The sequence below is a fragment of the Lycorma delicatula genome, chromosome 4 (genome assembly GCF_047948215.1).
Source record: "Lycorma delicatula isolate Av1 chromosome 4, ASM4794821v1, whole genome shotgun sequence".
NCBI classification, from domain to species: Eukaryota; Metazoa; Arthropoda; class Insecta; order Hemiptera; family Fulgoridae; genus Lycorma; species Lycorma delicatula.
Genome location: NC_134458.1, coordinates 85,573,680 through 85,596,383, shown reverse-complemented (window position 1 = coordinate 85,596,383; position 22,704 = coordinate 85,573,680). Strand labels below are relative to the sequence as shown.

The 22,704-nt window shown below is 25.8% G+C and overlaps 1 protein-coding gene across 1 annotated transcript in view; it reads right to left on the bottom strand.

Moving 5' to 3' along the window:
* The window catches only part of LOC142322894 (uncharacterized), a 193,484-nt gene extending 174,505 nt beyond the window's left edge, over positions 1-18,979 (bottom strand). The window contains exon 1 of the mRNA XM_075361986.1: positions 18,956-18,979. The gene's annotated coding sequence lies outside the window, so the exon portion shown is untranslated. The remainder of the gene's footprint in view (positions 1-18,955) is intronic.
* Positions 18,980-22,704: the final 3,725 nt, after the last annotated feature.

Sequence of the window (22,704 nt, the reverse complement as noted above, 5' to 3'; positions counted from 1 at the left end):
AACTTGTTGACAAGTGCACAGAAGTGGATGGATATCATTTTTATCACCTTCGTAAATTATTATTGGCAAAATAATGAAAAGTTTAATAATGAAATAATGAATAATTTATTGGCTATTATTGGCGATAATTGAAAATAAGCGATGGAGGCATCTTTCAAGTTTAACATTCTGTGCAATCAGTAGTTTCTCGATCCGAGCTGACGATAAAATGTGAAGCGCTTTAATCTGAAAGGATAATTCTTCTCTTTTTTTAATAAACAGTTTTATACAGACTGCCTGCAACGGCTAAGAATATGAGGAAAATATTATATATCTTTCTAGTCAGTAAATATTTTTAATTTTCTCTCAAAATTTAGTTTCGAAATAAAGAACTTTTTTCAATAAATTTGAAGAAATAATAATTTGTCAACTTTTTTCAGAATTCAAAAAATATTAGTAATAGAACAGTAAAGATTTTGAAATTTTATTAAACATATTGAATATTAAAGTTTAATCTCTAAATTCGTATGAGGTAAATCAAATTTTTATACATTTTATTGTTTTGTGGGGAATTAATTTAATAAGTTGTTGACATTCAGGCAATTTTCAGAAAAAAATTATTTTTAAAAACTCAATTTTTATTTTAAAGCATTTAATATCATTGGCTGATAGTTTACACAAGTTAGCCGGAAAGACCTAATAGTGATAAGAATTTAATTTTTTATTACGAGAAAAAAATTTAATTTATGTATATCGGTATGAAAGGATTGTTCTACGATTAACGGAAAATTTACTAACTCTATGTAGTTAAATACCCGATGATATTCTGGTAACTTGAAGTTATTTTTTTTAATTTTTTTTTTTCTAGATAGTTTCACTTTTGATAATTACAATGGTTCGACGGTACTACGGTTTACGCAACTTAAAAATTACTCGTATTACATTTTAGTATTAATAATTTTTTCCTTTATGTAAAAAAAAAAAAAAATAAATAGTATAAAACAGACAATTCTACTACTACTATTAACAATAACAATTATAGTAATAATACAGATCAAAAATGTTTTACTAAGTCACACGCTTCTTTTAAAGTTAGTTATTATATTTTCTAAATCGGTTCAAAACAAATTATTCTATTTTCTATAAGTTAAAATAGAAAAGTTTTTTATTCTCTTGTACTCTTTTAAACTTAAAGTGTAAAGTTTTGTTCTTTCTGTAAGTAAATTTTGCGCACCGACTTCAAAAGTATAAGAACGAAATATCGTAATGTTAAATGTAGCTTTTAGTTTCAGTGTTATTAATTGTACGTTTCGTTAACTTACACAATAGAAATTTAGTTATATTTTAGTAATATATATATATTTCTTGTTTTGAATGATATATGTGTATTTATGTTTTATAAAAAAATTAAAGGAATTCTAGATTATAATGTTAACATTTTTTTTTTTAGTCAAACTAGCTTATTACTTATATAACTCATATGTATGGTTACTTTTTTCCAAAAATACCGAGAACAAGGGATGGCGTAGATATTATCGGTTCAGTTTTCAAAATGTTGTAACGCAGTCTCTGCATCAGTTAAGGTGTGAAAAGAAAAAACAAAGTCGTATTTATTACCCCCATAATTTTTAAGGCGATTAAAAGAAATAAATAATATTTATTGATATAAAAATAAACAAATAAAGGAATAATCTTAAACTGAAAAGGTAAGATAAAAAAATAATCATCCTCAAATAACAAAAAAATAAAACAACCACCAAAAATACAAATATATATATATATATATATATATATATATATATATGTACTATAAGAAAAATTAATATAAGAAAAAATAAATAAATTCAACTAAATCTATTAATAAAAGTTAAACCAGTCAAAAAAAACAAAAAAACTAAAGTTGGCCCTTTTTGTATTTTAAATAATTAATTTGTATCTATAGTTACTTTTTCTTTTTTTTTTTGAAGGTTGTTTTTTAAATTATTTTTTGTTTTATTTTTTATTGTGATTCTTTTAATGTGATTGATTTATATTATTTTCATTTGGATGTTTGAATTTTTTTTTCCTTTCTTGTATTTTGGCTAAATACGAAAAAGTAGTTTCCTTTAATTGAAAAAGACGTAATAAAGACTTTTTTTATCGATAACTATAATATAATTTCCTGATTTCTAAATTCATTGCCAATACGATACTAGATTTTAAAATATTATTTAAAAAAAACTTCGTATATTTCACGTAAAATATTATTTCGCATGCATTAATCATCGAAAAAACTAACTTGGTATTTAGTTATCTGATACCAGAATCAGTGCTTACTAAATGATGAAATGATTTCTGTACATGTATTGCAATTGCCACCTGTTGGACGAATCCTGTTTCACAAATGAGGCTCGTAATGCATACATATCTGCGTGAAAATTATCTGATTAGCTGTACACAATTGCTTGAAGCACTATGAAGAAATCCTGTATTTATACATTTTTCTTATATTTTTTTTAAGCTACTGCATTCCATTAATTAAAATATTTTAATTTTTAATAAATTTTTCTGTTTTATTAGGAAATTGTGACAAATTTTTGTTTAAATTCTATTCTCATTTTCATTTGGATTTATTTGCATAAATTTCTGTACTTATTAAGAGCATAATTCAATAACCGTCCAGTAATCTGTTAATCGTAGGGGGAACATAGGGTTAGATAACATTCACATGTACGTAACAGACAGTATCAAATAAAACACTTTTTATCCTTCAGGGCATAAAAGTTTAGAAAATGATGTGCAATCAAACAGCATTACATCCACTGGATTCTATTTTATCAGTAACTAATTTTATAATGAACTGCTACATTTACATTACATTACATTATTTAACATTAAATAATTTTTTCTGGTGCGTAAAATAATAATTATTATATTCAGTATTGTTATAAAATATAATTTCAACACTTACCAGTTAAAAATGATTAAAATAGATAACTAAAAAATTATTAAAAAAAGATTAGGTCTCCAGCTCATTAACGCAGTTGTAATTGTAAAAAAATTATAAATCTTAAAAAAGATATATAATTGTGATCAGTAAATACGGGAACATAAATTATATAATTATTTTATATAATTTGGTTTTGAAACCAAATTATGTACTGTAAAATCCATCCAAGAGTAGATATTAACTAAAAAAAGAGGTTAGATATTAACTAAAAAAAAGAGGATATTAACTAAAAAAAGAGGTATTAACTAAAAAGTCGACCTGAAATTAAAAAAATGATAAAAAAAGAAATGGAATGATTGTTTAACAACCGAAATGCTCACCTAGGTTTAGATTAAAATAAAATTTTTGTAAATGGTTTATAAGCGTAGTCTTTTCTTTTTCATTAATTTTCATTTTCTTTTTTTTTTGACGTAAATCAATCTTTTAGTTTGATATGTAAAATTGCCTTTTTATCCTGATACAACGTGAAAGAACGGTAATACTGGTGTTTAATAAAACTTACGAAGAAATTATATCTGATTAAAATATTAGAAAACTTAAAATATTAACTGGATGTATTTCCTTCTCTTAATAAAGATGAGTTACGTTTTAATTTATTGATCAGAATTCATTAAAATCATGACATAAAGTAAAAATTATAAAATTTTGTAAAACAAATTTTATAAGAAAAACTTATTAAATTTTGGACTGGTGAATAATTAGGTGATAACATTTGTAAGAAAAGTTAAAAGAAAAAAAATTGTTTAGAAGTAAAAAAATTGTTTTCTTCTAAACAATTTTTTTTTAAATTTTAAACAGTTTATTTGCCGTTATTATGGTGAAGTGTATTTAAGTGATTTCCACGCTCACTATACATTTTAATTTAAAATTTTATCGAAAAAATTAAATGAAAATTCATTTTATTGAAGTTGTCTTTCCCATATTCTTTTTATTTTCCCGTCTAGATAGCGCTGCGCAGAGCTATAGCTCTAGAAGGGAAAGTATCGTAATCGATCCAATTTGGGCATACGCGATTTTCACCGGATCTTGACGTTTTGACATCTAAGGAACCCAAATAACCGCATGGAAATTTTTGGTATGTTAATGTTCGTATATACTTGTGTTCGGTGTTGGCCTCTAAATCGCCTTATATATTCAGAACTACTGAACCGAATTTGACCGAACTTGGTCAGATTACTTCTACATATAGGGTATTGATGCCATAAAAAATTCAACTTAAAAGGTCAATGAGGTGAGGCTGTAGAGCAAGATCACCCTCAGTATCTCGAGATTTCACCGAACTAATGTCATATTTTTCTTAGGCGCATTTGTTAGCGATTAAAATATAACAATATTTGCAAAAAAGTTTTGCAAAATCGCATCCCCACCCCAAAAAATTCTCTAAACTACTGCTATATCAGAGGTGAGCGATAGAATTAAATTAATGAATAATATTTAAAATGTAAAAAAGTAACTCGTTCTGGCCGGGTCTCGAACTCGATTGCCTTGTTGACTCGGAACCTCGTGCGTTAAGTCTAGCGGCTACACCAGTCTGCCAACCGTACAAGCGAAATTTGTTCTATGTATGTTGTGAAATTACATTACTTTAGTTAGTGCCGACCGTCTCCGGTAGTACCGCCATACCCGCGCGAATTAAATATGGTATTCGCGCGCGTGCTTTTCTTATAATCATTCAATTAAAGAAACGAAAAAATATTACATTTAAATAAAATTATAAATATTTAAAATTAAGATGTGTGTGTAAGCCGTGCAACAGAAACAACCCACAGTTGTAGGACTTCCCGGAACGCTGCTTTAGCCACGTGATAGAAAATTCTACAACTGTGTTGTCAGCTTTTTTTTTATTCCAATAACCACTTCTTTACCAATTTATTAATTTTATTTTTAATTGTGAAATAAGAATAATGCAAGTTAAACAATTTTGTATTACAAATTTTGTAGGTTTCTTTTTTTTTGGGGGGGGGGAGGGAGGTAACGGCCAAGATGTCTTTCTGAGTAATGGATAATTACCGATACCCAGAAAAATTATGGTCTGATCGGCTAGTTGAAATATTAGGAACGCTTATTTTCTTAACTTCTCTGTTAAATGTAAACTGTTATTTTCTGACTGTACGGTCCTACTGTAATATTATAATTTTTCTCTTCATTCTTATGAAAATGACAGATTTTTTTTTAATAAATTATAAATGCATATTAAATATTATAATTTGAGTCTATTTATTTTTTTACAATTAAATCTTTCCTTCAAATGATTAAATATAAATCTTCCATCTGTTTATTACACAATTAACCGGTTTTTTATTTGTAGACAAAACTCAATATTTAAAAACAGTTGTACTTAAAAAACAATTACTTTTAAACAATTGTATTTAAAAACAATTGCTAAATTACAAGAAAAAAATTTAAAAAAATCTTTTAGCGATCATTACTAATTAATATTTTTACATTAAAAAAGAAGTTTACTGGTAAATTAGTTTCAGTAAAGATGTAAGAGCGCACTCACACTCGCATCTTTATATATAATTTCTAGAAAACTTTAAATTAGCAATATATATACATATTGCAAAATATAGAAAATAGAATAAAACCATATTTTTTTATTAGGAGAAATGTCCGTGCATAAATAAATTCAGCTGAACACTATATCAAAAAACACTCGGAATTCGTGTCTTATCGTATTTTACAATTCAGGTAACGTCAAAGAACTTGTGAGTACTGTGACACATGTTTCACAGTAAAAATAAGCTACAAAAAACTTTTCTTTTTGATCTTAGATGAGAAAAAGTCATGAAAATAATTTGATTTTTCTTTCAAAGCATCATTTATTATCTTTTATCAGAATAATTGTTTTGCAATTAATAAAAAAGAGGAACATACCGGTTCAGAAAGCCGGATTTTTATCGGCAATATTTTATGCTTATATCTAATTATTATAACTTAATAAGCCGTAATAATAATAATAATTACAACAAAATTATTAACTACAAATAAAAAAAAATCATTATATTTTGGCCTAAGATTTTTTCCTGTCGTCCAGCGACATTTTGTCGTTGATTTCATTCGCAACAATAAATTATGTACTTAATAGCTACAGTTAATTTATCTCGATTACTGTCGCCTACATAAAACGGGTTTTAGAATCTTCATAGATCTGATGAGCATAGAAAATTTATAAACAAGTTAACGAGGTCTACGATATTATAATTTGAAATTACGGAGTGCTTATAGAATGATAATATTTAACATAAGAAAATAAATGTGATATCTGTTCGGCGACCTTATTATATAAAGATTTTTCATACCATCCCGAACTTAAGTGCCCTGCCATATTTTTCTGAATTATGATGAACATGTCCCGAATTTTATCTAAGAGAAAATGTTTTATTGAAATACTGAATCGTGTCAATAATTAGATAAATCAAATTCTTATTTGTTCGTAATTTAGTTAATGCGTTCTTAACGTTTTCTTTATCTCAATAAAAACTTTAGAATACAATGTGATTCTTCCTCCCCGTATACATTACTTCTGGGCCGTGTGTCTCCGATTCCGGTCGTGTGATATTGTTCACCGTATTTTTATATCAAATTACATAATGTACTCGTATGTAATGATAAAATAAATTTTTCATAATTCACATGTAACATAATGTGTTTTGAATTATGATTTATAGGTAAAATATATGATAAGTTATAATACGTAGATGTTATTAATCATTAAGTTCGTTAGAACTTCGCCGGTAAGAGTCCGAAGAACTGGACGGCACGGCGAAGTCAACGAACTATGTTTACAGTTCTAAACATGACCTAACCTAAAAGTGAAATGAGAATGGGAAGAATTTTTAAAAAAAGAATGAAAACATTATATTTCAGTTCAATTAGATTTGTAATAAAGAATACTTCCAAAAAATACCTCGAATTTTGTTAGACAACATTATTTTCTTCCATTTGATTAACTGCGGGACTCGAATATATCACTTTTTCCTCAAAAAGGTGGGTTTACGAATCGCACCGCTAGGTAGCAGTACTTGATAGTACTAGGTAGCGTACAAAACTTGATAATGTACTTGAAATAATAAAGTTTAAAAGAAAATATACTACAGCTTGTTTTAATAGTAAATGCTCTTACGTAAGTGAGAGTACTGAATATGAAATAATTTTTTTATTTCCCATCACTTCATTAAAAAAAAAATAAAAGTATTAGTTTACAAGAGATTATAGCTGCAAATAAAACACAAAAAACACGAACAGTAGGAAAGTGTTGCAAATGTGGCAACAAAAATTTGTTACATAAAACAGAAATAAATTCGATTGGTAAAATTTTTATTCTACAATTAGAACTATTTGAACTAATTGATGGAAAAAAAAGTTCATTTAATAATTATATAAAAAGTGTGTCCACGGATACGATAAAAATCGAGGGGTACACTTACAACGTAATGAATGAGTGGACTATTACATCACGGATCTTCGATTCGTGAAGGTCATTCATTAACTAGTTTTATTAAAAAAAGGAAAAATATGGTATGAAGTGACCGATATGATTATCAACAAAAAATTGGCCAAGAAATTCAAAAAAATGTATATTTGTTCTAGAAAGACAATAAATTTTAATAAATCCATAAGATAACAATCAGTAATTCATAAAAAAATAATCTAACAAAACGCAGTGATTTTCAAAAAAATTACAATGAAATTATAAATACAAATTAATATGTAATACAAATCACATTCACAGAAATAATACAATTCTTATGATTATTCGTTGTTTAATAAATGAAATGGGACTGGTAAGAGCTTTGTAACAAATTTTTCTATTTTTTGCTTATTATATGGATTGTTTAAACATTGTTTATTATCTATTATTGTATATCTATTGTCAATTACGTTATATTTAACATGTATTTTTTTAAACAAAATTCTAAATTAGTAACAGATTTTGATAATAGAATGTAGTGTCTTTCCGTTATTGATATCAATATCATTTTATTAAAAACAATTTTATTTATATTACAGAAATTTTTGTTTTTTGAGCGGAAGAAATGATATCTGCTAGACTCTTACCGTACGGTTTACAATTTCATTGTAATATTTTTTTATTTTTATTTTAAATTTCGAAATAAAGACCACATAACTGTAAGAAACAATAAAAATGTTGATAAGTTCAATTTACTAACTATATATCGAAGATGTAACCCAGTTAAGTTTTTTTTTTTTAAATTGTGTTAATAATGATAAATATAATAAATTTAATTTTATAAATTTGGAAAAATATCTTATACTGTTTGTATATAGAGCAGAGGTGCACAATGTAATCTACGTTTCATGATGTTACAGAGATTTTCCTCTCCACAGCTGAATTTTAAAATAAATTTTTTTTTCTAGACTACTTCATCTACTAGTAATAATAGTTCATTTTTATTACTGTTTATTTATTTATTTATTCAGCTAAACAAAAAGGAACGTAGGATTTCTTTTTTTTAAATATCATCCTAACTGAAATAGTTATTACTTTCAAAGCGATTGAAAACGGGAAAATAATTCGACCAAAAATACAAAGACTGAAATATAACAATGAAATAATTATTAATTATTTCGGAGTAAATAGAACATATTTTCATATTTTTGTTTTGTGAAGCGTTTCACGTGACAGTAGACGTGTTATGCTGAAAAGTTGTCAAATAAGATTGCTTTTATTTAGCCATATCTTTAACTTTTAGAAGAAAAATTTAAATAATAAAATAAAATTCACTAGATTAATAGAAAATTTATTAGGGAATAAAATAAGATTATTCGTTATTTTTATCATTATTATGATTCAAGTTAACTTGCTTCAAACTGATCGTTAAAAAAATGAGAAAAAACTGATATGATAATAATAACATTGTATACAATAATGTTAACGTCATTTGTGGTAATTTATTTGATAATTTTAACATTATAAATACGTATTATATACGTATTTGAAATTTCATGTTTTAGAAAACGACTTTTAATCTGTACGCATTTTTGAAAACTTTGTGTGTCCTGGCATAGAAGATTTATCTGTAGACTATTTAATTTTGTTTGTTTTTTATTTAACCATGGAAGACTTTTTTTCATTATATACAGATTGATTCAGGTGGAAGGGAAATAATTTGGGTACTGATCCTAGAGCTTAAAATAAGGAAAAACATTCACAGAAAATTATGTTGAAAGCGTTTTGTTATCGATTTACGGACGAAAAACAAGAAACCATCGAGTTTACCCCTTATATAACGGCTTAAAAATTTTAGTACGACCTCGTTTCATCGGAGGAACTGAAATCCGGATAAAATTTTTGTAACTCGATAACAGAGCGTTTTCGGACATATGTTTGTATGAACATTTTTCCTTAATCGGTTCCCAAATTATTCCCGATTACTCGTGAATCACTCTATATTTTACTTTTTTAATTTTTAAAAATTTCTTTTTGCCATTATTTTTTAAGGATTTAAAAATTTCTTTAAAAATTTAAATCGTTAACTGAAATTTCATAAATTATAGTTTGTATATAAAAATAATTTAATTGAGATAACGGAGATCGACTCGTTAAAATACAAAAATAATTAGTATTTCAGGATTGTAGACGTCATGAAATATCTACAATCTATGTTGAAAACCGGAGTATCCGTTATGCTTTTTAACTATAATGGAAACTCCTACAAAAACGACGTAACATAAAATTGTTTTATTTAGGATGTAAATTTGTATTATTATATAAGTTAATAACAACATTAATGCATATTAGATTTCGCCCACCAGCCACAATAAATTGTTCACAGCATAAAACCGTTCAGCGGTAGATAACAGAACTAAATTTAACTACAAAAGTGTTATTACGCTTAAAATAATGAACAAATTAATCGCTAATTGAACTGAAAGTAATTGCTATTGTAATTCTGATATTTTGGTTAATTATTTATAATATTATTCCTTATCGTTTCAAGTTAAAATGATGAACGATTAGTAATCATTTGGAATGTTTATTATCTAAGTTTACATTTTATTTTGTCTGCTGTACTACTCTGTTTTTATTGTTTAAAAAAGAGTTAAACAATTGAATAATCAGTTGTTTCGTGTCTCTTATTACTACATCGTTTAATTTAAAATGAAATTGTGCATTATATTACGGTACGAAAATATATAACATTTTTTTAATACGCAGTACGTAACCGTATACTCGTATGAGCTAGAACAATCCCTAAAATAATAAAAACTAAATGAAAATTCTATTTACAGTACATTCAGGTAAGTAACGAATGAAGCTTATTTTTTTAATTATTTTTAAACCGTAGTTCAACGGTTCTTTCGTAAATTTGTTATTGTACTGTAATTTGATCTAAACACTTAAGTTTTCTTTATTGAAGCGTAATTTCTTGTATTATATGCTAATTATTTGTAATTATAACTTACAATATAACTTTTTTTTGTTTTTATTTATCTATTTTTCTGGTTTTTCTTTTTTTGTTTAATTTAGACAGAACTTGCAACTCTGATGGTCGCAATTGCACACACATCTTAAGGAGTTGCGATGAACATTTACACTGTTCTAGTTTTTTATATAATCAACATTGATTTTGAGCTGTGTACCTCGTAACAAACTTTTTTGGAAGTCTTCAACTAATTTTATTTATCTACTTTTTATATTACAAATCAATTACTATTTGTCGTTAAACCTAACATATAATTTTATTTTTTTATTTTTTTATAATACTAATATTTAATCAGACATATTGGAACTTTGTCAGTAATAATTTTCCAATACATGTCTGAAAATTGATTTTGTATCTATTATATTACAACTATAAAATAATTTAAAGAAATTGAATTGTTTTGGCCAATACAGTCAGGATAAACTGTAATATCAGTTTAAATATGTAATACGAGTATGTATGTGTTATTTGTGTGCATTTACACACAAATATTCAAGAATGGGGTTCTGGATTCAGTAAGTGCTTTTATAATATCGTGACACTAAAAAAATACTGGAACTCTGATTTTAAATGTATTCCAATATTTTACTTTTCTATGAATATAAAGAGTAAACTATATGTAGAACATATATAAATAACTATACGTGTATATCTGTATTTATAAGAAAATCTCTTCCCATTCCTACATAAATAATTCATATTTATAAAATGTGTGTATGTTGTATGTACGCACGTGTGTACGTGATATATATATATATATATATATACTACAATTTATTTGTAGTATATATGTATATATATATATATACAAATAAATTATTGAGAGCTTTATTGTTTCATCCATTCATCAAGTTTCAGTTATTTAAATTTAAAAAAAAATTAAATTAAAAATTATATTGTACCTTTTATTTATTGTTTGAAATAAATAATAGTGTAAAATTTAACAATAATTTGAATATGATGATAGATCATAATAGCGGGGGTGTAAAAGTAATTTTTCTTATAAAATTAAATGAATGATAGAAAACTATTTTTATTATAAATAATTTTAACAGATAAAGTGAAGTGAGGGATGATGAAAATTTTCATTGTTTTTAAATTTCAATTTCAAATTGTGCAGATAATTATTTGAGCGTTTTATGAATATTTTTTTTAATAATGTTTAATTAAAAAAATTGGTTAAAGTAATACGGTGAGAGTTTTTTCCTCTATATAAGGGTCTTGAACTACCTTTTAATGTAATAACACAAACAGTACTCGGATATTCACAGAAATAGCCTTGAATAGATCTTTCAAAAATATTTTTTATTTAACTTATCAGAAATTGAAAGAATCAATTGGAACTAACTTGGTTGGAGAGTTTTCTAGAAACATTTTTACATTTTTTTTCATAATATTTTCAACATATCGACTATTCTACATAATTTATTTTCATTGTTTTTTTAATTTTTCAATGTCTCAAGTGAAATGTACATTAAAATATTAAATAAAATTAACGATAAACAGATCTAAATAATTAATATATTTAGTAAATAAAAATTCTCTTATTTGAATTTTAACTCTTTTTCCATAATTATAACTTATATTGTGACCACATTCAAAGACACGAATGCAAAAAAAAAAACAAAGCAAATTACTTAACATTTAGTATAACCTCCATCTGTGTTAGGGTAAAATGAAGGCAGCTTGCTTTTCATTTTACCCTAGGAGAGACTGTTGAATAGTCTTTGAGAAACAACTGCGACCAAATTTTATAGATTAGATAATATTTTCTGACAACGTTTTGGATTATATTTGTTGGTTTACACTTGTTAGATGTTAAATCTAAATCGTAAATATCAAAAAACTTTCCAAATGTCTATTTTGTTTATTTTAACTAAATTGAAATGTTAATTTTTTTAATAATTATAAATAAGTTCAGTTTTAAATGGAATAAATTCGATTAAAACTAAACGTAGACAGCCTTTTTTTCACTTTGCAATTAGCAAAGAAATTTTTACCCAAGAAATTTAAAAATGAATTCTGCTACTTCGTTAATTATTATTACTTTTTCACGATGATATTGGATTTTACTGAATGTTTTACATTAAGAGAAATTAAAACGCGTGAAATTTTTTAATCTTGTAGGTTTTTGAAGGTGTTTTCTTAAGATATTATGTATAAAAACATTATAAAGAGATTAAATTCAAAAAATTTACGATATTTACGGATTTCTATTTGTTTTTTAATTAGTTGAATTATTAATTACGTAATGCAAATGAACGCAAAGATAGAAAATGACTTGTGGCTCCAGTAGTCTTCAGTTTCATGTGAACTGTGAAGGTACGGCGAGATAAATCATTAATTTTATAGTATATGTATAGATTTATAGATTTCGATAATTACTCATTTTATATATATATATATATATATATATATATATATATATATATTTTAATTGAAAAGTATTTTAGATTTTCTTCAATTTAATGAAAAGGACCGATTAGACCCTGTTAAAGTTTTACTCGTTCCCCAGTTGCATAACATTTTTGAAAGAGCAGTTTGATATCAGAATATTTTAAGTTTCTTTTTTTTAATCTTTTTAATGGAAATCCTATTGTTATACGATAGATTGTTGAAACTTTTTTTGACATTATTAATTTTTTGTGCGTCCTAAAAATAAAGTAAGTTTTGGTAAAAAAAAATGGTTTTGAATATTCAATATTTAAATCTTTTCTTAAATTAATTAACATCTCGAGATGGTCACCGGAACCATTAAATGTGTAAAACTTAGTAATAATAATTCCTTTATCAAACTTGGTTACATATCCTGGATTTTATTCGTCTTTTCATAACCTGAATAGGCGCACGAACAAACAGAAATGAGATTTAAAAGCTTGATTAGTAATAAGATCGATATAATTTACACAAACCTTTGTTCATTATAACTGTAATATTCTGTATTTATTTATGTAATCCATTTTATTTTATTTAAGACAATTAAAGTAGAAAAACATCTGAAATAGTCGAATTGTATCGAGTTTCGTTTACCTTCTCTGTAAAAAGTGGCAATACGGTATATCAATTTATAAGGTAAGATAGATCTTACATATTGATAATCGTGTATATATTAAGGAGAATATACAACAATCGGTACATAATAGTAACTGAGCGAGCGAAGTTATTTCGTGTTTTAACTACTTTTTGATATTTCATTAGTTTATATTTGTGATGACATTTACGGCCAAAGGCATTTACCAGCTTTTATGAAATTTCCAGTAAGGTTCTCTGTAATTAGACAGAATATCGTATTTATAAATGACACTTTTCATAAAATCTGTTTCAAGATTGCAGCCGATAAAACTGTTGAAAACAGCATCGACTGTTAGCCCTGATCCAACGAGCAGTTGGTCTTTGTACACTACTTTGTGGTATGTTGATTTTATGTACTTTAGTTAACATTTTTTCTTCAAAACATAAAAGAAAAGAAAAACGTGAGGATGTACTGGAAATCCACAACAGTCGCCAGACGGTAATATCCGGTGTCCGTAGAAGCACTGCTTACGATTTTTTTAAATGTAGCAAGACTTTTTGCATTGGCTAAACCTTACATAGACGATTTTGGTAGAAAACTTTATTTTAATTTTCACTCTATTCATTCAGTTTCTTTGTAGAGTTCAATTTTTTTAATTCAGATAAAATTGAGCGAGTCTCCTTTTCTCGGAACTATGAGTATTAGACGCTGAATTAAAAATGCAATGAAACACGTTTAATACTCTCTTATCTGCAACCGTTCCAGTATTCAAACATTTTTCTGGTAGATTTTTTCTTTTGCTTTTACTCTCAGTTGTCTTTTTTTTTAAATTTTGTTTCCAAATTTCTTAAAAATTACTAATATTCCTGAAATTTATGGAAAATAAATACTTCGTAAAGACAAATAAAGTACATTTTGTTTTTTTGGTTTAAACGGAAAAAGTGAAATACGTAAATAAATAATTTATTGAACGGAATATTTTACTAATCGGCAAATCTTTTATTTAATAAGTTTGATTAATTTTTATGTTAGTGTTATATTTCATTTTAATAAATAACCAACGAATTATATAATTACTGTAATGCATATTTTTTACTAATAAAAAAATTTATTTTTTATTAATGATATATATAATTGTCCTTAAGCCGATTTATTTACCTTAAAAGAAGAAATACTTAATCTCAAGAAAACTAAATTATGAACAAACAGACATAATTATAAATAAATCAATAACAATTTAAAAATAAAAAAAAACTGGAAATAATACAGTTAAATTCAAAATGGTTTAATTGAAAATGCCTATATTTGCTGGTTACATTTAATATTCCGGTCGAGTGTGAAATTTGATCATTATTAACGTTTTAATTTCATTTAAATGTTTTATAATTTAAAAAAAAAATGCTGAAATAGATAGACGTAAACAAGAAGAAATCTCATTGGATATTTCCTCACGTAGTTTTAGTTTTCATTTTAACTGTTACAATTAGCTATTTCTAAAAACTTACCCATATTTTCAGGAGTCATCTTTATGGTTTAACGTAAGATAAAATAATATTAAAAACAACAATTCATATGGTTTAAGTTTAATTTTTCATGATGATAGTCAAATTTTATCATAAACCTTTTCGTTTAGGTAATGCGATGTTTTAGATTCGAACACTTAGCGATGTATTACACATTTTTATAAATATCTCTTTTTCTTGAATTTTACACAATTTTAATTTATTTTTAAAATATCTGTCCACTTCTATCTTTTGAAAAATAATAACATATTTTCTAAACGAAATATAATTTTAATTCTTATTTTTTCCAATAGTTATTAAAATTGTATATTCCGGTTACAAAAAATGAGCATTTAGAATTTTTTTAAATATGAATTCTATTTTACAGAATTTTTTAGCTTAATCTCACCTCAGTAATTTTGAGTATGGGCCAATCAAGAGTGTAACACCGTTCAGTGCTGAGTAATTTACGAAGTCATTTGAGCTGAAAAGTGTACTTTCAGATAAAAAAATCTCGGAATATGTATTATATCATAGTTATCATTATAAAGATTATTGATATTATGAAAAAATCTTATGATATGAAAACCTTTCTGTTGCATAAAAAAAAATCGTTACAAAAAAACGTAATTGAGAACGTTTACTAAATTGTCACGCTAGAATCTTGTGTGTAATTTTTAAAATTTTTTAAACTTTAAATTTTCACTTAAATTAAAAAAAAGAAAGGAAATTTTTAATTTGATCACATTTTCTACTAAACTTAGGTTTTTGAGTACGGCATCGACATGGTTTTGTAGTTTAACATCTTTTTGATGTTAATGTTTTGTTATACCGAAGATACAAAGAATAGTGTATTGAAAAATTTCTTGTGTGTATGATCTGGGTGTCGTAATTTTCTTAAATAATAAATTACTGCTCGGGATTTTTGGAAAATATATTTGTTTTTTAGCTTAAAAAATATTGTAAATTAAATTAAAGCAATAAAAAGAAAATTACTTCTGTACACAAAATACTGGAAAAACTGCTTTAAAATATTTTTCTATAGTTATAAATAATCTGATAAAAAAATATTATGCAGTACACCTATACACATAAAAAAAAAACACGTCGTATATCTGGAAACGTTGATATAATTTTTTTATTATTTAGTAAAACTTAGGCAAATTAAAAAAAAAATAAATAAATAAAAAGTTCTGAAGCAATTAAGCAAATTACGAAACGAGTACTTATTTTTGATTTTCATTTTTAAATAATATATCTAATTTTATTCTGATCGCCTAATTGCTTGTGATTTGAAACTTTTACATCATACGCAAAATTTATTTTTTGTTTTAATTTTTTAATGGACAATGCAAATCAAAGAAATTTTTAACAGATTAATTATTCTGCTTTTTTTAATGGTTTTAATAAAATTATACAATTAATTAGAATAATCGTATTTTTTATATTCGAAAGCTTACATTTTACAGCACCATACAGGAAGTAGTTACAGGAAGTAGTAACCGCACCTATAATATTTATTAAATTTATTCGAGAGAAAAAAATTTGTATTGACCGTACGAATAAAATTTGAAGTACTCTTTTGGAATATACATATATTGATTTATAGTAATTTATGTTAATTTTAGGTAATTCAAGTTAATGGCTTTTTCAAACTATCCTATGACTTTTTTTTAACCGTTTAGTTAAATTTAAATATATATATTCGAATTAGACAGTCGAAAACTACAATATAATAACGAAAATTTTATTTTTGGAAGAAAACAAAAAATATTTACTGTGTAATCTGTAACTTTATCATTTTACTGCCGATCATCATAAACTACATTAAGAAATAAAGATTTTCAACTATCCAACTAATTTATATGAATATTCCAATTATTTACAAATTACGAAATTACTTATAAATATGAATACTTTTATTTTTTGGTATTTTACACTATATTTAAAAATAATTGTTGATCCGGTTTCTTAATTTTACGGTTTATATAATTTTTTAAAGATTCCAATAATTATTAAAAGCTACAACTTTCACAGATTTCTTTCAGAAATATCTTGAAGATAAATAATTTAGAAACCCGTTAAATATTAGTCGTAGATTTCGCTCTTACAACTCAAATTCTCGGTTAATTCTATTTGTCAATCGATTTCGTTATTAATATTATAATCGTTCCGATATTTTATCATTACCTGTTTCAAATTACGGATATAAATCATTTAAACAGAAAAAATTAATAAAAGATATTCAAAAATACTCCTAAAATAGTTATTAGAGATGTGTTCTGCTGGGTATTTTGTCGTACCGGGAGCAATATGTTCCTACTTATATGTAATATGTTTTCGTATTACGTGTTACAGTATCAGGAGTAATTATGACTTTGTTAATACATCATATTTTATTCGAATGTTACATATTTTCGTGAATAATAACTTGAAATATGAAGTTAAATAAAAATGAAGATATTTAGTTAATATAATATTTAGCTCTCCGTGTATTGTGGTTTGTGCGACACATCACTACGTGGGCGAAATTAATATTATTTTAACATTAATTATTATTGATTTTACTAAATAGTGTTTCTTTTAGAGCAATTTTGACTTTTTTTAATGGATTTTTTTTAATAAAAACTCGAACATTGCGTAAAAAAGTACATTCGATACCAAAATGGCAGTCAATATAGTGAACATTTTTTTTTCAGTAATCTTCTGAAAATTCTTATATATACATTTTAATTTTGTTTTAAAATTAATAATTGGAATATATATATATATTCCAATAATATATTGGAATATATTTCAATTTATATTTTTTATATTTCAATATGTGAAAATTGGTCTCAAATGATAAAAAATGTAACTCCAGTATTTCATACAAAAAATATTAAAGTTTTATCAACAGCTTTTTTTAAAGAATTAATTTCGAAACGTGGCTTTTTTTTAAACTTTTCAACTGTTTTTAAAAAAAAACTTTCATGGAAAAGGGAAAATGTAACATACTGAATAACAACAAAAATTTACGGTAACATAAAAATCACAATTTTTATGGAATAAAAATGCTGATAAATAGTTGCATAAAAAGAATAATTACAGATCAGATTAAAAACTATAATATGTACAAAATAAAAGCATACTGAAATAAAAATAAATCTATTATTTCTTCAACTGTGGCATAAAAATGTTGTGTTATCTTAGATGTACTTTTATATTTATATAATTATTGTTATTTAAATATTATATTTTCTAATACCACCCACTTGGATTACTTTTATAATATCTTTAAATAAAATTTACTCTAGTATGAAATTAAAACCGATAAATTTTTTTACAATAAAATTTCACTGGCAATGTTCCTTTACGCCACGACAATAATATTTATAATACTTCTTTTTTTTTCTAAAATATGACATAAACTTTCTGGAAAACCTGTTTTATTATCTATTGTTTCATTTTTTTTTTCATATGTATCATCTTTAACCAACATTTTTTGTTAATAAAATACCTAATTTACTGTTAATTTTTTCTGAAGTCGTGCACGAATGTTAACATCATTAGCGCTACTTGATTTGTTAGTTTTTTTGTCTTAAAATAAAAGATATTCTCTGACCATAAATGTTCTGTGAAATTCAAAGAATACAGAAATAATGCTTTTTAATTATTCGTACTTTTATGAGTATTTTTTATTGGGAGAATCTAAGTAATAATAGAAAATACTTTAATTTTTAATCGGTAGCTATTTTACGGAAAATTCATCTAGTCTCTATATATCGTTTTATTAAAATATCAATTTATTACTAGTAATTAATAATCTGAAAGAGTTTTTTAAGTTTTCTTCATATGAAATTATTATTGTTTGTGTATAAAAATAGAAAAAATGTACAATTAATGTAAGTTACTAAATGAGTGTTTTACTAAAATGTGTAATATTTTATAGTTTGTCTTTTAAGAGCATACGTCGATTTCAAGCTGAAAGAAGTTAAAACAAACGTAGTAGCGAAAGGGTGCGAGTTTTTGCAGTACTCACGTTTTGAGAGATCCTTTGACGGTTGCCGACGAAATGAGCGGCGTTCCCTTCTCAGTTACGCCTATATATACTCTCTACGACACCTGCGTAAAACGTTGCATCTCCCTCAAAACTTTTAATCTACAACAGTCTACCCTTAGAGAATTTTATTAAATAACTATTAATAGAACGTAATTTTATGTTTAAAAATAATCAATATTTCACAAAAAAAAGTATTTTGCTTAAAAAATTACTGTTGAAAAAAATAGTAGTTTTAACTTAATTTTCAATAAATTTATAAGAAAAAAAATGTATCACTTTCAGAATACTTTTTCTCTTAAATATGTATTTTATTTATAGTGAGGTATAGCACAAATATTTATTAAAAATTTTACTTTATTTTTAAAAATGGCAAACTCATTTTAACAAAAAATTCAGATTAATTTTATGTTAGGCAAAATCAAACGCAAGACTATTTCTTGTAAATTTTACAATGAGGACTCAATCGCTCTCTAAGAGTAAAATATCATTATTTTTATAATCTTTTATCCAGACTTTATAAAGTCAGTTATAAATCATAACAAATAACAATACAAATCTAAAATTTGTAACTTTTTTCTTTTAATTTTAAGTTGGCTTTATGTATCTTGTTGAATTTTTTAGGATTTATTTTAGAAATATGCTATCTAAAAACAAAAATAAAAAATGCCTATTCTAATCATCAGTTAAGAATTGACCTTTAGTCTGTCTATTTCAGAAAAATACTTTCTAGGTCTTACACTCTTCAACCTGATGCCTTTTGATCTCTTTCTAAATTACCAGGTATTGATATACATGTTTATATATTGCACCCTTTAGAAAAAGACCCGTACGCAAAGAGTCGACCCCAATAAAGTACATATGTCAAGGACACAGAAACTCTAAATGTTCTCAAATCCTTCGCACAGATTCAGTTTTACGCTAAATCAAAACACGCAGAACGATATGGGAAAGAAGGGATTAAACATAAAGTAAAAAGCGAAAATTAGATAATGAGAAAGGGATGATCTTCAAAAAGGAACGTAAAACGTGACAAGAAACCCAGTCGCAGTGATTCAAATCCCTTCCAAGCAGCCGATTGCCTGTCCCGCACACAATTTCTTGAATGATCTAAATGTTCTCGCTAAGAATATAAACAACACATAACTGATTGACGATTTCCCTTTGACTAACTCAGATATTTATTTCAACGAATTGCTTTTCCTCTAGATATTTATGAGCTATCTGAGAATAAGCTCAGACCTCCACGAGGAACATCCTCATCAGACTCCAGAATTATGTAGATATTCCAACTGAACCTTAAATAATTCAGTTGTTATTAATGAAATCTAATGTAATATTTTTCTGCTGTTCATGGAGGGGGTCAATTAAATTTTTGGCATGAATGGACAACAGGGTAATATGGACAGGGAGATTAAAAACTTGTATTAATAGCATCACTATTTATAGACGGCTCCTCTAAACGAAATTCAGTTGTAATTGTATGAAAGTTGTTACATAAACACGCGATTAACATTTATTTGTCGGAATTTAAGCGTGCGTATTTGTTTTTTTAACCAGTTTATTTTGCGTTAAGTTATATATAACTGGAGATTATTTAGCCACAATACCGATCGATTACTTTATCTGACCGGAAAGTGGCGTCAAATTTCAATGGAATTCTCCCGCACTTGATCGGTCAGAAAATGTTCAATACAACTACTGTGCTCTGTTAAATTAACAAATTTAATTATTTTCTTCTTAGTTGTCTTATTCATTTTCTGCATGCACGTGCCGGTTAGTAATTTATTTGTAGTGTTATTTTTTTATTTTTTTTTGCGTAGGTTACAGCTTGGTACTTTATTTTATAACAGATTTGTACTTCTTGGACAGCTTTAAACGATTAAATTACAATAAATATTTCTAAGAAGGATGTTATTGTGAACAGTATTGGAAATGCATAAATAATTGTGGAGCGGGACGAAAGAATTTAGGACTGTTAAAAGAGAGGCGATATACGAGTATAGTAGTTATATACAAGAGTACATAATTAAGGTACAAGTACTCGTACGTTAATTAATCGTTTTTAAACATTTATAAAACAAACACATTAGTAAATATAACAATTTTTTTCACAGTGTTGTCTCATAAGTATCTCGCTCACGTTTGATGATTTGACGAATTCTTCTAAAAAATATTGGAGTTATATGTAACCGGCTAGCAGCATCCCAATTTTTGTAAGATTCTACCGAAATATATTCATTTGTAAAAATTTACGTACACTAAAGTTACCGACATAGAATAAAACATTATCAATTTATATCTACCGATTGATAGGCAATTTTATTCCCATAATGTAATGAGTTGTTTCTCGTCAGAGACGCTTATTAATCGTTTGCTATCTATCCCGGTCGGTTTGACTTCGTCGCATATAACGTACAAAAGGCTTCAGTCAAAGTCGCTTTTCCGGAGAGTTATGACGTTTACTATACAGTCAATCCTTTTGAAGAAAAACGTGAATGAGTAATGTTGAACTCAACACCGGTATTTCAGTGGACTTTACATGAAGATGTGAACGTTTTGTTAAGTGAAGAGTTTACGGGAAACCCCCTTTACTCCTCACTTTCCTAAGTAGCCTGTCAAGGGATGCTTATTATTTTTAAATCACTATGTCGGCTTCGGAGTGTAACTTATTTTTGGCTTCAGCTTACCAATAACTTGGGGGGGGGGGGGGAATCGCCACAAATATACAAACAGGCAATTTTATGGACTTTTAAATGATGCTAAATTCGAAACTGTGTATGTTATCCGTCGAAAGATTCCTTCGTTTTACACTTTTAAAAATCTATGAAACTCTACTAAATTTTGTATTGTGTTTGGGAGGTATGTTTGTTGATGTGTTATGTGATTGTTATGTTTTTCGTTGATGTGTAATAGCTTATTATTTCCTGAAATTGAATAAAAAATCGTAGTTATTTAATTTAAAGCAATTGCTTTATTAAGTTGTTATAGAAACATTTCTCTTTCAGCTCAAATAGGATTTTGATTGTTTTATTAAGGATTGAACTTTATTTACTTATCTTTTATAGTTATTAAACAATCTTGTAGTCCTCCTTGATGAGAATGATGAGAATTAAAATTTTGAATATAATATATTAACATAAAATATAATACACTAACATTTTATATATATATATATATATATATATATATATATATATATATATATATATATATATATATATATATATATATGAAATAATATATTCAAACCCACTATATATATATAGTGGGTTTTTTTTTAGCTCTCGAACCAAATAAATATGTATTAGTAAAAATAAAAAAAGTTGCAAAACCCCATATCTTTTTGTAACGAGATCCGTGATGTTTAAATAAACAGATAAACAGTGAATGTAATTTCTACTTCAGTTTATTTATTAAGGATGGGTGCTTTGACCACTATGAATAAATAGAGGGTTCCTGATGTTAATCTTGGAATCACCAGAAGGAAAAATCCTTAAAACGATCAATATTTAAAAGAAGTACTCCCCTGGAATACTCTACGGAAAGTGCGTATTTAAGAACACTCGTATAACAGCTACTTTTGATTGATTTTGTTTTTTTTTTTAAACTTAACATTCAAGTCTTTTCTATCGCTGTTTATAAAACGACAGCCAGTATTGTTGATACTTTAAACTATAGAAAAATTATAATTTTTAAAATGATTTTGTAAAGATTTTCTGCGGTTGTTA